The sequence below is a fragment of the Ambystoma mexicanum genome, chromosome 3q (genome assembly GCF_040938575.1).
Source record: "Ambystoma mexicanum isolate Mex_15411 chromosome 3q, UKY_AmexF1_1, whole genome shotgun sequence".
Classification (NCBI taxonomy): domain Eukaryota; kingdom Metazoa; phylum Chordata; class Amphibia; order Caudata; family Ambystomatidae; genus Ambystoma; species Ambystoma mexicanum.
The window spans coordinates 1299674115-1299689762 of NC_090926.1; the positions used below are offsets into that span (position 1 = coordinate 1299674115).

The window sequence follows — 15648 nt, forward strand, 5'->3', positions numbered from 1 at the left end:
GATTATGTGGAAATTCCTTTGTCTGAGCACGTTTTCCGGCAGCGGACTGAGTTTCTATCAAATCCCTTTCTAAGATGTTCTTATTTACTTTTACTGGGTTGGAGATTAGTTCCTCCTCCGAGCTGCCAACTTTTTCCAATAGGCCCCTGTTTTTTCATCTCCAGGCTCTCAGGGTTTGACTTTCGCCATTCATCATTGCGCTATTAAGTATCTCCAACATTCGGTTTGAGTTAGGTTGTATTAGCTTTCGATATAACATCAAACCGTTTCATTCGACTATTACTTTGAGAGATGACAAGCTCAATTCTCTCTGAATCAGCATCGTTGAGGTTGATTGAGGCAGGTTCAAGACTTCACGCCAATAGGCACCCTCAAGTCTGGTACAAATGGTCCAAATGGAGTGAGGAAGTGATGGCATGGCTTCAGCTTCGTAGACAATGCTTGGAACCACTTTGAAGAACCACAATTTCAGAGTTGGCAAGAGTGAAAATCTGCTGAACTTTCTGTTCATGATCTTCGTCTGAACTATTAACGATGCACCCTTTTAGCTCTGGTTTTGGCAACCATATCCATTCTTTCAAAAAGTACGGAACGCATTCAGACCTCAACAATCTGGACTCCGATGTTGTGTCTTCCGTTAACCACTTGGCCACAAATTGTAGTTGACTGGCCAAATAGTAGACCTCAAAGTTGGGCAATTTTATGCCCCCTTTATCATACATGTTCTGCAGTTTCCATAGGGCTATTCCTGTTCCTGGTATTGTGCCATATGAACCCTCTACATATGCTCTGAAGTTTAACAAAGAATCGCTTGTATGGTATATTCCCAACCCATTCAAATAAAAGTTCCCAGTGTCTCTGGGTCGCTCAGGGTCCCTTCCCCAAGCTTTGCTCCTTCCAGATTTAAACAAAGAAAAGATGCTTCTTGCTAGGCCTGTCAGGGCTCCCTTCCCCAAGTCTAGGCCTCTCCTATAACGTTAAAATAAAATTCTCTGTTGGCTTCTCAGGGTTTCCTTCCTCAAGCGTAGGCCCCTCCAGTCTTAAACAAAAATCCACCTTGTCAGGATGTACCTTTTTTAACACACACAGTTCTTTCCATGGGGCAGTGTCAGAGACTTTCGAAAATGGCAAGCTATTTTTGCTCCTCCCCTGCGCGACCACTCTAATTTCTGGCCCTTCTCCTTATACTTTGTACACCCTCAGGTTGCATACTTTGCACTCTCTTGAAAACTGGCTCATTCGCCCACATGTCCAACACTGACCCGCTCCTCCTCCTCGAGGGCCCATGCCTCCAAAGCCTCCTCGCCCTACCTGGGCCCCGGAAGACCCCCCTCTTCCTTGCTGAAAGCCCCTCTGTAAATCCCCCCTTGTACTGGGGCTGGTACCCACCTGCCCAATCTTTTTCAGCTCCCCACCCTGGGGCCGCTCGCACATCGGCCTGGACCGCCCTAAACTCTGCTGGTCCTTCAATCTGCACTGCCGCTACAGCTCCTTCCAACGCAACCTTTGCTAACTTCTTTTGGACCAGTTTTGCTTCCTGCGCTTGCGCTCGCTGTGCCACTTCCTTCTCCTTTTCTTTCAACCATTTACAATGGTGGATAATAATAGACTGAATTTCCACCCACCCTTTTGCTTCGATCCCCACTATGTTGTCAAGCGCTTTCTGTACCTCCTTTGGACGTCCCCTTTTCACAACAAAATAAAAGAATGGAATCGCCCGGTCCCAAGAGTCTCCTGTTTCAGCCCTCCACATTCCCTGGATGTGCAGTATGTACTGAGCGGTGTCCTCATCATCATGCATTGTTCTTTGCCTAATCGATTGGTGATCGGGTGTATCTGGATATGTGCCTTCCAAACGCCGGCCACACTTGATGTCTAATGTCGTTAAAGTGCACCCTATCATGGCTGTTGTCATCCAACTTCACACTTAGGTACTCAGCCTTAACCCATATGTCATTGGCCTGGTCTCCCAGTATCGAAACAAACAAACTTTTCAAGTCCCCTACAGCCAAAGTTGTGCCAGCCATTTGTTTTTCAAAAGCCTATATCCACTTCCCCGCCCCAGCAGTAAGCGACGGGAGTGCCTTCATAAGGTTGTTTTTATCCATGTGGGGCCATGGTATATATTGTGCTTTCCCAGGTCCCTTGTGTAACAATGGAAACTGTGCTTCTACCATCTTTACCACTTTCCTTTTTCCTGCCACCGATCTCCTAACTTCTGCCATGTGGCCATACCTGTTTCTTAACCTAGGTCCCCATAAGCTTTCCAAACTCATCTATAGTGTCCCACTCTTTCTCCCCCTCTCGTGTACGATCATACTTCTCATCCTATCGTATGGTACCATAGTCCAAGCTCTCACGTTGTCGCCTCCTTTCTTCTATGTCCTGTTCTATATGTACATCCTTGATTGCTGTGCTTTCTATTCAAAACAAAAAAATCTCCTGACCTCCATTCATCCGTTCCTACAGATGCACACTGTCCGTCTCTCCTATCCAATTTTAACTGCGCCAGTTCGCCTTCCACTTTCTTTAAAGTGTCTACTAACTCTGTTTGCTGTTTTGTATCAGTATTCTCTGATGGTATTTTACCCCAGTGCGGCAGCAGCCAGTATCGGGTTAGGGAGATTCTGGCATTGAGACGGTGTAAGCGGCAGGGGAGCTGTGGTGGCTTGTGGTACATATGTGAGATAGGTATATATCCTGAAGCAGCACGCATAGGATAAAATCCTAACGGGGGACACTGGGCACAGGGACGTCACTTAGGGGTCGCTAGGGGTTGCCTAAATACTAAAGAATTTTTTTTTTTAATTCAGGCTCCTGGGCTGTGGCCAGCAGCATGTGGCTCTTTGTTTCTGGAGTGGCTGGTTTACTGGTAGCTCCCTGCTGCAATGTGCATGTGATCTGCAGGTTGCAGGTTCGACTCCCTGCAAGGTCAACTCAGCCTTTCTTCCTGCTGCGGTTGATAAATGAGTATCAACATAGGTTGGGTGATATTGGATATATATTTATTCAATATGAAGTGCTTAAGCGTAACTGCTATTTAATAACACATCATTATCGTTTGGCCTTGGACGTCTGCTTGCAGTCATAGTAATTTGGTAATATGGGCCTATGCGCACTGATATTAACGATACATATGGTGATCCATTTTTGTATGCAATGTATATTACTTTACAGTGATACCGTAACCATATTTTTCATTGTCGACTTAGAAACAATGCTATGGGATGACACTTCCTGTTTTGTAAAGGGGTGAAAGGTTGTGTTCCATCGCTTCCCGTGATGTCACTTTGGGGTGGAGTCAGATGACATCACTTCCTGTGATTTCATCAGAGGTCAAGGGTTATGTGATGTCCCTTCGATTACCCCTAGCATTTTGGTGAAATGACATCCTTGCTGGGTAAACTCAATACGGTGAACGGGGGCGCTTGGGACGGTGGGCGTAGTAGTTGTGGGGGCACAAGAACTTACTACCTTGCTCGCCATTTTAAGAGATTCTCTAGACATATCTTCTAAATCCTCCACCATTTTCCATAATTCTAAAACTTCTTTTCGATTTTCCATTTTCTCCCCTTATATTTAGCTGCCAAAAATGTATACATGTGACTTAGTATGTCCCTGTCATTTGTCCCCTGTTCCGGCCATGGTTTATACATTCCTCCTTTAGTTTCTGCAAGCCATCCTTATGATACTTAAGAATCTGTTCTCGTTACAAAGGAAGAGCCTTGCACATATATTCCAACGTTGTAGTCACCCCGTCTCACTATTTTATAATGCCCTCAACACCCTTGCCCCAACCCAACAACCAAAACCCCTTCCCCCATGTCCCTCCTCTCACCACTGTTCTCCCCCGTCTCCTCAGTGCTCACTCCCCTGCACACTTCTCCTTACACAACACACACACATCCATTCACTCCTCTCAATATTCCTATAATATACCACAACAGGCCTTCCCGCAGCCTCAGCTAACAGCAAATCGCGAAGACTAAAAATCACGAAAATGTCTACTTTTTTGTTCCAACACCCCCTTTATATTGGGTGATCCCAGGCCCCCGAGGGCCTGTGCCACAAATACTTCTCATTCTTATGCCCGCTTATTTTGGGCGGAGAGGTCCCAGACCCACTAAATATATGGGGTCTCTATCCACATCCTTTATATTCCGTTACACAGCGCTGTCTTCTTCCCTAGTGTTATATATAAAAAACAAAACCAATTTAACATATGTCCAATACCACGTGGTTTTCTGACCTACCAATACAGACACATGTACACACTTTCAAACACTCATGCTCCTTCCCCATCTCCCACTTGTTTTTCTCCAAAGACAGTGCACTTACGTCTATGTGTTCAACCGAAATCCTCCGTCATGAGGTCCCATAAACGTCCTGCACAATCCGGAGACAGCGCCCGCTCCGAAGAGTAGACAGGAATTCTGATAACACGGCTCCTGTAAACCTCTTGAAGGCGTATACGAGGGGGACTGGTCGCTGCAGGTGGGTGCGGCCCCTCTGGATGTGGAATCCTCCATCTTCACGGGGGAGTCTGGGATTGCGTCGGGGTCACCAATAATTTAGGGTGATTCCTCAGCAACCAGACATAGAAAAAACAACCCGCTAGGGAAAAAGGCTAGTGCATACTTTTTTAAGAAAAACAAGAGCTTTATATTTTATACATAAAGGAAAATGGCGACAATGGTATTTTAGGTCCACTGCCACAGTCCTCGATTGTCTCTCATCATCAAGATGGAGGCCACTTTATAGACACACAAATCGTCATTCATGACGCATTCGATACACAGTATTAATCCCCCACCCTCATATGACCCCTGTGCCAATTGGTTGTGTCGTTTTCTTCACCATCTTGTCCCCGCATGGGGTACAAGCTCTTCACCTCAGAACGCTGCAAAGTAATTGGTTAAACTTAAGAAAGCAATATCTTGTCTTTGTTCCTAAACACCTGATGTGCCCCTGGTCATCAACATGAACTCAGCAGATAGCTTTGAGGCCAGACTGGTCCTCGCTTTTCTCTTCCCAGACATGTAGGCGCCCCCATCGTGCCTCCCCGTCATGATCTTATAACTTGGCATCACCCTTTGCTCTCCCTGGTACAAATCATGGACATTGTTGTTCTCAGCTCCCCCCTGTATCAGCTGCCCCTCCCGGGGTATGGACCTGGGGTCCCACTAATCCACCCAATTCATGAAGGATTTAAGAGCACTATTTCTGTATATCTGGTAGTTCAAATGGAATGACCATTCCTCTGGGGGGGGCGCTAGTGTCCTAAATCTCAGTTCCTGTTTGGAAGCTCCTGAACTCTGCCCCAGCTCCCATGAGTATGACCTTGGTACTGGGCTGCAGCCCGGCTCCCATTCAACTTCTGGCATTCCTACCTAATTGTTCAAAGGGCTACCTTGATACAGTTATATTTTATTTATTTTTTATTTTATTGTGCATTTGTAAGGCGCTTATACATCAAGTGAATTGTGTTTGAAAGCGCTGACAGGGCAACAGGGAGGGCACATGGAAAAGAAAAGCAAATATAACAGTGAAAGATAGAGATGGACCTACTAGGCCTTGTGAGCATTCAGAACGTGCAAGTGCAGAGAGAGAGAGAGAGAGAGAGAGAGAGAGAGAGAGAGAGAGAGGGAGAGAGAGGGAGAGAGAGAGAGAGAGAGAGAGAGAGGGAGAGAGAGGGAGAGAGATGGAGAGAGAGGGAGAGAGAGGGAGAGAGAGAGAGAGAGAGAGAAGGGAGGAAGAAGTGGGGGGTAAGTGCTAGGAGAGAAGGCATGAGGAAGTGGGGTGTACGTGCGTGTTACTTGCCGCGTCTGGGAATTCGGGTGTGATAATTAAGCAAGAGATAAGGCCTCATTCTGTATCTCTGACACGGCCTGTGAGGATTCAGGCCTATTCTCGTATGCAGCCCTAGTTCATGTTGTGAATGTCGCACCCATGCAATGTATTCTAAGAGACACTATTGCAAAGCAATGGATAGTATTCCCCTATATGAGTTCCTAAAATACATATTTTCCCCGTCGACTTCTTCCACCCATACATTCCTCCCTACCCTCTACACCGCCCTCTCGGCATTCTCTGCAGTTTAATATATTTTCTGCAATCTAAATCATTTGGGAGGGGCAGTGATCTGAACGTGCATCGCTACACAACGCATCCCTTTTATTTGTGAGGACCTACATAAAACAACAAAGAACCTAGAATGGAAGAGAGAGAATCGTACGCAGAGGCGATCTGATGGGAAGATGTCCTGGAGGAGCGGAGCCATGCTACACCGCGGAGACTGCAGTAGCATGGAGCGTGAGCCGATCGCTAGCAAGACGCCGGTAGACTGGTATCCTGACTGACCAAGAAGCCAAGGTCGGGAGAGAAACATAGACTTGAAAGGGACCATCTCACCTGCACCGCGGTGGGCCTTGGGCCCTTCAACAGGCACTGAAATCAGACCGCAGCAGAGAAGTCGGATCCCCAATTTACACATAAGAAGTCCATCCACTGCCGAGCTGGGCAGAGTAAAGGAAGCAACCGCTCCCAAAGAGGTAACGCCGTTGAGAGTGGAGAACATTAACAAAAGAAGCTGGGGAAGCACAAGGGTTACGGGAGCCCGGAGAACATGAAGGGACAGACGTCCTGCTGAGGTCCTGATAAAGCCAGGCTATCAGAGGGCTAGAGGGCTTTGGGGAGCTGTAGGAAATTAAGAGAAGTTAATGCTCAAAGCTGCGAGATCAGCAAGGGTTACGGAGCCCGCAAAACCTGAACGCGCAAATGCCCTACTAACGCGCTGCTAAAGCAAGCCTGTTAGAGGTCCAAAGGACTATGGGGAGTTGTAGAAACATGCAGAACTGGTCGGAAAGAGAACCTGGAGGGTTCCAATGTTTAAAATCCAGGCAAGGATACTGCCGAGCTCCAAGTGAGAAATGATGGATTTATATTAGAAATACCTTGTCGTTCCTGAGAAAAGGAAGCTGTATCGAATATTGATAAAACCTGAAATTTGTGTTTAGGCCAGACAGAAGCAAAGAGCTGAGCTTTTGCCCCGGCCTCCTTCTTCCCCTCCGCCCCCACCCGACCCTAAGTGGTAGGGCCAGTTAGATATTAGGATTTGGACTAAGGACTATTTCTTTTCAGACTTTGACAAGCACCATTAGTTTTAGTTGTGCTGGGCAGGGAACTTCACTCATTGCGATAGGGTTAGATAGGCCTTTTTCTTATTTGAATAGAAACCCCTTAAAATGTCTCTACTTAGTCTGACTCCTTCTGGTCCGCCACTGACCTAGAGATACAGAATTAGAAAAGGAGTGTGAGCAGGGAGTGGAGAGACTCCTGAATCCGAGACACTGTATGACACATAGGATACACTGATACAGTGAGAGATAGGTAGGGAGGAGTGTGAGCAGGGAGTGGAGAGACTCCTGAATCTGAGACACTGTATGACACATAGGATACACTGATACAGTGAGACAGAGGTAGAGAGGAGTGTGAGCAGGGAGTGGGGAGACTCCTGAATCTGAGACACTGTATGACACATGGGATACACTGATACAGTGAGACAGAGAGGAGTGTGAGCAGGGAGTGGGGAGACTCCTGAATCTGAGACACTGTATGACACATAGGATACACTGATACCGTGAGACAGAGGCGGAGAGGAGTGTGAGCAGGGAGTGGAGAGACTCCTGAATCTGAGACACTGCATGACACATGGGATACACTGATACAGTGAGACAGGGGTAGAGAGGAGTGTGAGCAGGGAGTGGGGGGACTCCTGAATCTGAGACACTGCATGACATATGGTTTACACTGATACAGTGAGACAGGGGTAGAGAGGAGTGTGGGCAGGGAGGGGAGAGACTCCTGAATCTGAGACACTGCATGACACATCGGATACACTGATACAGTGAGACAGGGGTAGTGAGGAGTCTGAGCAGGGAGTGGAGAGACTCCTGCATCTGAGACACTGTATGACACATGGGATACACTGATACAGTGAGACAGGGGTAGAGAGGAGTGTGGGCAGGGAGTGGAGAGACTCCTGAATCTGAGACACTGCATGACACATCGGATACACTGATACAGTGAGACAGGGGTAGAGAGGAGTCTGAGCAGGGAGTGGAGAGACTCCTGCATCTGAGACACTGTATGACACATAGGATACACTGATACAGTGAGACAGAGGTAGAGAGGAGCGTGAGCAGAGAGTGGAGAGACTCCTGAATCTGAGACACTGTATGGCACATCGGATACACTGATACAGTGAGACAGAGGTAGAGAGGAGCGTGAGCAGGGAGTGGAGAGACTCCTGAATCTGAGACACTGTATGACACATGGGATACACTGATACAGTGAGACAGAGGTAGAGAGGAGTGTGAGCAGGGAGTGGGAAGACACCTGAATCTGAGACACTGTATGACACATGGGATACACTGATACAGTGAGACAGAGAGGAGTGTGAGCAGGGAGTGGGGAGACTCCTGAATCTGAGACACTGTATGACACATAGGATACACTGATACCGTGAGACAGAGGCGGAGAGGAGTGTGAGCAGGGAGTGGAGAGACTCCTGAATCTGAGACACTGCATGACACATGGGATACACTGATACAGTGAGACAGGGGTAGAGAGGAGTGTGAGCAGGGAGTGGAGAGACTCCTGCATCTGAGACACTGTATGACACACGGGATACACTGATACAGTGAGACAGGGGTAGAGAGGAGTGTGAGCAGGGAGTGGAGAGACTCCTGAATCTGAGACACTGTATGACACATAGGATGCACTGATACAGTGAGACAGAGGTAGAGAGGAGTGTGAGCAGGGAGTGGAGAGACTCCTGAATCTGAGACACTGTATGACACATGGGATACACTGATACAGTGAGACAGGGGTAGAGAGGAGTGTGAGCAGGGAGTGGGGGGACTCCTGAATCTTAGACACTGTATGACACATCGGCTACACTGATATAGTGAGACAGGGGTAGAAAGGAGTGTGAGCAGGGAGTGGAGAGACACCTGAATCTGAGACACTGTATGACACATAGGATACACTGATACAGTGAGACAGGGGTAGAGAGGAGTGTGAGCAGGGAGTGGAGAGACACCTGAATCTGAGACACTGTATGACACATAGGATACACTGATACAGTGAGACAGGGGTGGAGAGGAGTGTGAGCAGGGAGTGGAGAGACTCCTGAATCTGAGACACTGTATGACACATAGGATACACTGGTACAGTAAGACAGAGGTAGAGAGGAGTCTGAGCAGGGAGTGGAGAGACTCCTGAATCTGAGACACTGTATGACACATAGGATACACTGATACAGTGAGACAGAGGTAGAGAGGAGTGTGAGCAGGGAGTGGGGAGACACCTGAATCTGAGACACTGTATGACACATGGGATACACTGATACAGTGAGACAGAGGTAGAGAGGAGTGTGAGCAGGGAGTGGGAAGACACCTGAATCTGAGACACTGTATGACACATGGGATACACTGATACAGTGAGACAGAGAGGAGTGTGAGCAGGGAGTGGGGAGACTCCTGAATCTGAGACACTGTATGACACATAGGATACACTGATACCGTGAGACAGAGGCGGAGAGGAGTGTGAGCAGGGAGTGGAGAGACTCCTGAATCTGAGACACTGTATGACACATAGGATACACTGATACAGTGAGACAGGGGTAGAGAGGAGTGTGGGCAGGGAGTGGAGAGACTCCTGAATCTGAGACACTGTATGACACATGGGATACACTGATACAGTGAGACAGGGGTAGAGAGGAGTGTGGGCAGGGAGTGGAGAGACTCCTGAATCTGAGACACTGCATGACACATCGGATACACTGATACAGTGAGACAGGGGTAGAGAGGAGTCTGAGCAGGGAGTGGAGAGACTCCTGCATCTGAGACACTGTATGACACATAGGATACACTGATACAGTGAGACAGAGGTAGAGAGGAGCGTGAGCAGAGAGTGGAGAGACTCCTGAATCTGAGACACTGTATGACACATCGGATACACTGATACAGTGAGACAGAGGTAGAGAGGAGCGTGAGCAGGGAGTGGAGAGACTCCTGAATCTGGGACACTGTATGACACATGGGATACACTGATACAGTGAGACAGAGGTAGAGAGGAGTGTGAGCAGGGAGTGGGGAGACACCTGAATCTGAGACACTGTATGACACATGGGATACACTGATACAGTGAGACAGAGAGGAGTGTGAGCAGGGAGTGGGGAGACTCCTGAATCTGAGACACTGTATGACACATAGGATACACTGATACTGTGAGACAGAGGCGGAGAGGAGTGTGAGCAGGGAGTGGAGAGACTCCTGAATCTGAGACACTGCATGACACATGGGATACACTGATACAGTGGGACAGGAGTAGAGAGGAGTGTGAGCAGGGAGTGGAGAGACTCCTGAATCTGAGACACTGCATGACACACAGGATACACTGATACAGTGAGACAGAGGTAGAGAGGAGTGTGAGCAGGGAGTGGAGAGACTCCTGAATCTGAGACACTGCATGACACATGGGATACACTGATACAGTGAGACAGGGGTAGAGAGGAGTGTGAGCAGGGAGTGGAGAGACTCCTGAATCTGAGACACTGCATGACACACGGGATACACTGATACAGTGAGACAGAGGTAGAGAGGAGTGTGAGCAGGGAGTGGAGAGACTCCTGCATCTGAGACACTGCATGACACACGGGATACACTGATACAGTGAGACAGGGGTAGAGAGGAGTGTGAGCAGGGAGTGGAGAGACTCCTGAATCTGAGACACTGTATGACACATAGGATGCACTGATACAGTGAGACAGAGGTAGAGAGGAGTGTGAGCAGGGAGTGGGGGGACTCCTGAATCTGAGACAATGTATGACACATCGGCTACACTGATACAGTGAGACAGGGGTAGAGAGGAGTGTGAGCAGGGAGTGGAGAGACACCTGAATCTGAGACACTGTATGACACATAGGATACACTGATACAGTGAGACAGGGGTGGAGAGGAGAGTGAGCAGGGAGTGGAGAGACTTCTGAATCTGAGACACTGTATGACACATAGGATACACTGATACAGTGAGACAGAGGTAGAGAGGAGTCTGAGCAGGGAGTGGAGAGACTCCTGAATCTGAGACACTGTATGACACATAGGATACACTGATACAGTGAGACAGAGGTAGAGAGGAGTGTGAGCAGGGAGTGGGGAGACACCTGAATCTGAGACACTGTATGACACATGGGATACACTGATACAGTGAGACAGAGAGGAGTGTGAGCAGGGAGTGGGGAGACTCCTGAATCTGAGACACTATGACACATAGGATACACTGATACCGTGAGACAGAGGCGGAGAGGAGTGTGAGCAGGGAGTGGAGAGACTCCTGAATCTGAGACACTGCATGACACATGGGATACACTGATACAGTGAGACAGGGGTAGAGAGGAGTGTGAGCAGGGAGTGGGGGGACTCCTGAATCTGAGACACTGCATGACACATGGGATACACTGATACAGTGAGATAGGGGTAGAGAGGAGTGTGGGCAGGGAGGGGAGAGACTCCTGAATCTGAGACACTGCATGACACACAGGATACACTGATACAGGGAGACAGAGGTAGAGAGGAGTGTGAGCAGGGAGTGGAGAGACTCCTGAATCTGAGACACTGTATGACACACAGGATACACTGATACAGTGAGACAGGGGTAGAGAGGAGTCTGAGCAGGGAGTGGAGAGACTCCTGAATCTGAGACACTGTATGACACACAGGATACACTGATACAGTGAGACAGAGGTAGAGAGTAGCGTGAGCAGGGAGTGGAGAGACTCCTGAATCTGAGACACTGCATGACACACAGGATACACTGATACAGGGAGACAGAGGTAGAGAGGAGCGTGAGCAGGGAGTGGAGAGACTCCTGAATCTGAGACACTGCATGACACACAGGATACACTGATACAGGGAGACAGGGGTAGAGAGGAGTCTGAGCAGGGAGTGGAGAGACTCCTGAATCTGAGACACTGTATGACACACAGGATACACTGATACAGTGAGACAGGGGTAGAGAGGAGTCTGAGCAGGGAGTGGAGAGACTCCTGAATCTGAGACACTGTATGACACATAGGATACACTGATACAGTGAGACAGAGAGGAGTGTGAGCAGGGAGTGGAGAGACACCTGAATCTGAGACACTGTATGACACACAGGATACACTGATACAGTGAGACAGAGAGGAGTGTGAGCAGGGAGTGGAGAGACTCCTGAATCTGAGACACTGCATGACACACAGGATACACTGATACAGTGAGACAGGTGTAGAGAGGAGTGTGAGCAGGGAGTGGAGAGACACCTGAATCTGAGACACTGTATGACACACGGGATACACTGATACAGTGAGACAGGGGTAGAGAGGAGTGTGAGCAGGGAGTGGAGAGACTCCTGAATCTGAGACACTGTATGACACATAGGATACACTGATACAGTGAGACAGAGAGGAGTGTGAGCAGGGAGTGGAGAGACTCCTGAATCTGAGACACTGTATGACACACGGGATACACTGATACAGTGAGGCAGAGGTAGAGAGGAGTGTGAGCAGGGAGTGGAGAGACTCCTGAATCTGAGACATTGCATGACACACAGGATACACTGATACAGTGAGACAGGGGTAGAGAGGAGTGTGAGCAGGGAGTGGAGAGACTCCTGAATCTGAGACACTGCATGACACACAGGATACACTGATACAGTGAGACAGGGGTAGAGAGGAGTGTGATCAGGGAGTGGAGAGACTCCTGAATCTGAGACACTGTATGACACACAGGATACACTGATACAGTGAGACAGAGGTAGAGAGGAGTGTGAGCAGGGAGTGGAGAGACTCCTGAATCTGAGACACTGCATGACACACAGGATACACTGATACAGTGAGACAGGGGTAGAGAGGAGTGTGAGCAGGGAGTGGAGAGACTCCTGAATCTGAGACACTGTATGACACATAGGATACACTGATACAGTGAGACAGAGAGGAGTGTGAGCAGGGAGTGGAGAGACACCTGAATCTGAGACACTGCATGACACACAGGATACACTGATACAGTGAGACAGGGGTAGAGAGGAGTGTGGGCAGGGAGGGGAGAGACTCCTGAATCTGAGACACTGCATGACACACAGGATACACTGATACAGTGAGACAGAGGTAGAGAGGAGCGTGAGCAGGGAGTGGAGAGACTCCTAAATCTGAGACACTGTATGACACACAGGATACACTGATACAGTGAGACAGAGTTAGAGAGGAGCGTGAGCAGGGAGTGGAGAGACTCCTGAATCTGAGACACTGTATGACACACAGGATACACTGATACAGTGAGACAGGGGTAGAGAGGAGTGTGAGCAGGGAGTGGGGAGACTCCTGCATCTGAGAAAATGATTGACTCATAGGGTACACTGATCGGTATTCCATGCTGGTTTATGCATTTTAGATTGAGGTCTCCAGAAATAATCAAGTTTAACAGTGGGTCTTCAGCCATCTCCTCTGTTTTTATTTTCGCCACACAATGTAACAGCCTCTGGGACTTCATTTTTAAAGGCTTCCAATATATGTTTATTAATAGGATGCTGCTTCCATGTCTTAGTTCCTGGTCTTGCATTTCGATTATTGCCCATTGTAGAAATGGATCAGGATTTCCCTTTTTTCTTAATATCGTTCCTCGATTTTGCTTTATTAACATCAGGAGCCCTGCACATGGTTTCCCGCTGTGACCTTTTTGTGCAGGGTTAATGAATACCTCACATAGTGGCCGCTCCTGGATCCAGGTCTCCTGTAAGCATATAATCGATGCGTTACTCAGATCTTCGTTCAAATCGTTAAACAGCTGTCTGAATCCCCTCGTGTTCCAGGGGATTAACGAGTCCTGTTCCTTTTCATCCTTCTTCTTTTGCTAGACCTTTTTGTTGATAACTAAAGAACTTGCCACCCACCACCATCTTCATTTTTTTCCACAGAGTCTTGTTTCTTCTGTTTATGTTCATTAAGTTGTTTCTGTGCACCATCTTCTCTGTTATTCTTTTTTTTCCTACACTGTCAGGTTATGCCGATGAGTCTCAGTCTTCAGAGGGTTGAATGATCCATCATGTCTCTAGTTTCCTTTTTGTGTTGTGGTTGCCCACCCACTCCCTTCATCTTCACTCTACTGACAATGAGATTCCCTCTCTTTCCCTTTCCCACCCATCCACTCATGACTGGCACTACTCCCCCTCTTTATGTTTTCCTCCTAACTCTTTCACCCCCTTAATCTGTCAATAATCCTGATATCATATTGACCCCCACTTTCCATTACTGATTACATTTCTTGTCATTTTTTGGTTCAGAACATCTGTGAAATGCACCTTTTTCTCACCTTGTCTAGCACTGCAACTCTTATTCTGGCACTGGTCTTCCCGAGACTTGACGACGGTTCCTCAGTACGCTCTTCCCTCTTGGGTCTGTTCATAGCTCTGCCCCACATGGTCTCTGCTTGCTTCTTCCTCGTTCTCATATGTTTCCCTCTCTTACTGCTCTCCAATGAGGCTCTTTTCAGGCTCATCTTCAGTTTTGCTTCTTATGTTCTTTTATTTCCAACCACAGTGGCAACAAGCGCACTTTCCAGAGTAAATCTCATCCAAGCATGGCTTAAATTTAGCCAAAGGTAAAATGTCATTATTTTGCTCATCTAAGAATGAGTCTAGGGCTAGGTACACCTTTGTGAAGATGCTAGTGTCCAGGGGGGAACTGGCCTATTGGGGAGTCTGGAGATTTCCCAGTAGGCCTCTGCACCCTGGGCAGGGGTGGACTGGCCTATAGGGAACTCTGGAGATTTCCCGGTAGGCCTCTGCACCCTGGGCAGGGGGGAACTGGCCTATTGGGAAGTCTGGAGATTTCCTGGTAGGCCTCTGCACCCTGGGCAGGGGTGGACTGGCCTATTGGGAAGTCTGGAGATTTCCCGGTAGGCCTCTGCACCCTGGCCAGGGGTGGACTGGCTTATTGGGAGTCTGGAGATTTCCCGGTAGGCCTCTGCACCCTGGGCAGGGGGGAACTGGCCTATTGGGGAGTCTGGAAATTTCCCGGTAGGCCTCTGCACCCTGGGCAGGGGTGGACTGGACTATAGGGAACTCTGGAGATTTCCCGGTAGGCCTCTGCACCCTGGGCAGTGGGGAACTGGCCTATTGGGGAGTCTGGAGATTTCCTGGTAGGCCTCTGCACCCTGGGCAGGGGTGGACTGGCCTATTGGGAAGTCTGGAGATTTCCCGGTAGGCCTCTGCACCCGGGCCTCTTGTATGTGGTATTTCCACTTTTTCTCATAGGAAAAGGGTTGGACTTGCTGGAAATTTGTAATTTGGGGCTACTTTGAAAATTATTTCCAGGTCCTCTTTTGGTTCCAGGTCCAACGCTGCTAGTGTCGTACCTACGTATCATGCAATGAAGCTCCAATCATATATTTTTGATCTCTTTTAATTGCCACAAATTGTTTTGCTGCAGTTCATCTAACTTTTCTGTACATCCCTTTGGGGAAAGCCCTCTATGAATTCAAATGAATAAAGTGCTTTGTATAATCTGTGCTGTATAAACTAATTTCTTTGTGATTTTCCTCCCTCCTGCAG

At 48.3% G+C, this 15648-nt stretch overlaps 1 protein-coding gene across 1 annotated transcript in view; it reads left to right on the plus strand.

Annotated features, from left to right (window-relative positions):
* The window catches only part of LOC138447907 (E3 ubiquitin-protein ligase TRIM39-like), a 268721-nt gene that overhangs the window by 205825 nt on the left and 47248 nt on the right, over positions 1-15648 (plus strand). The window lies entirely within an intron of this gene.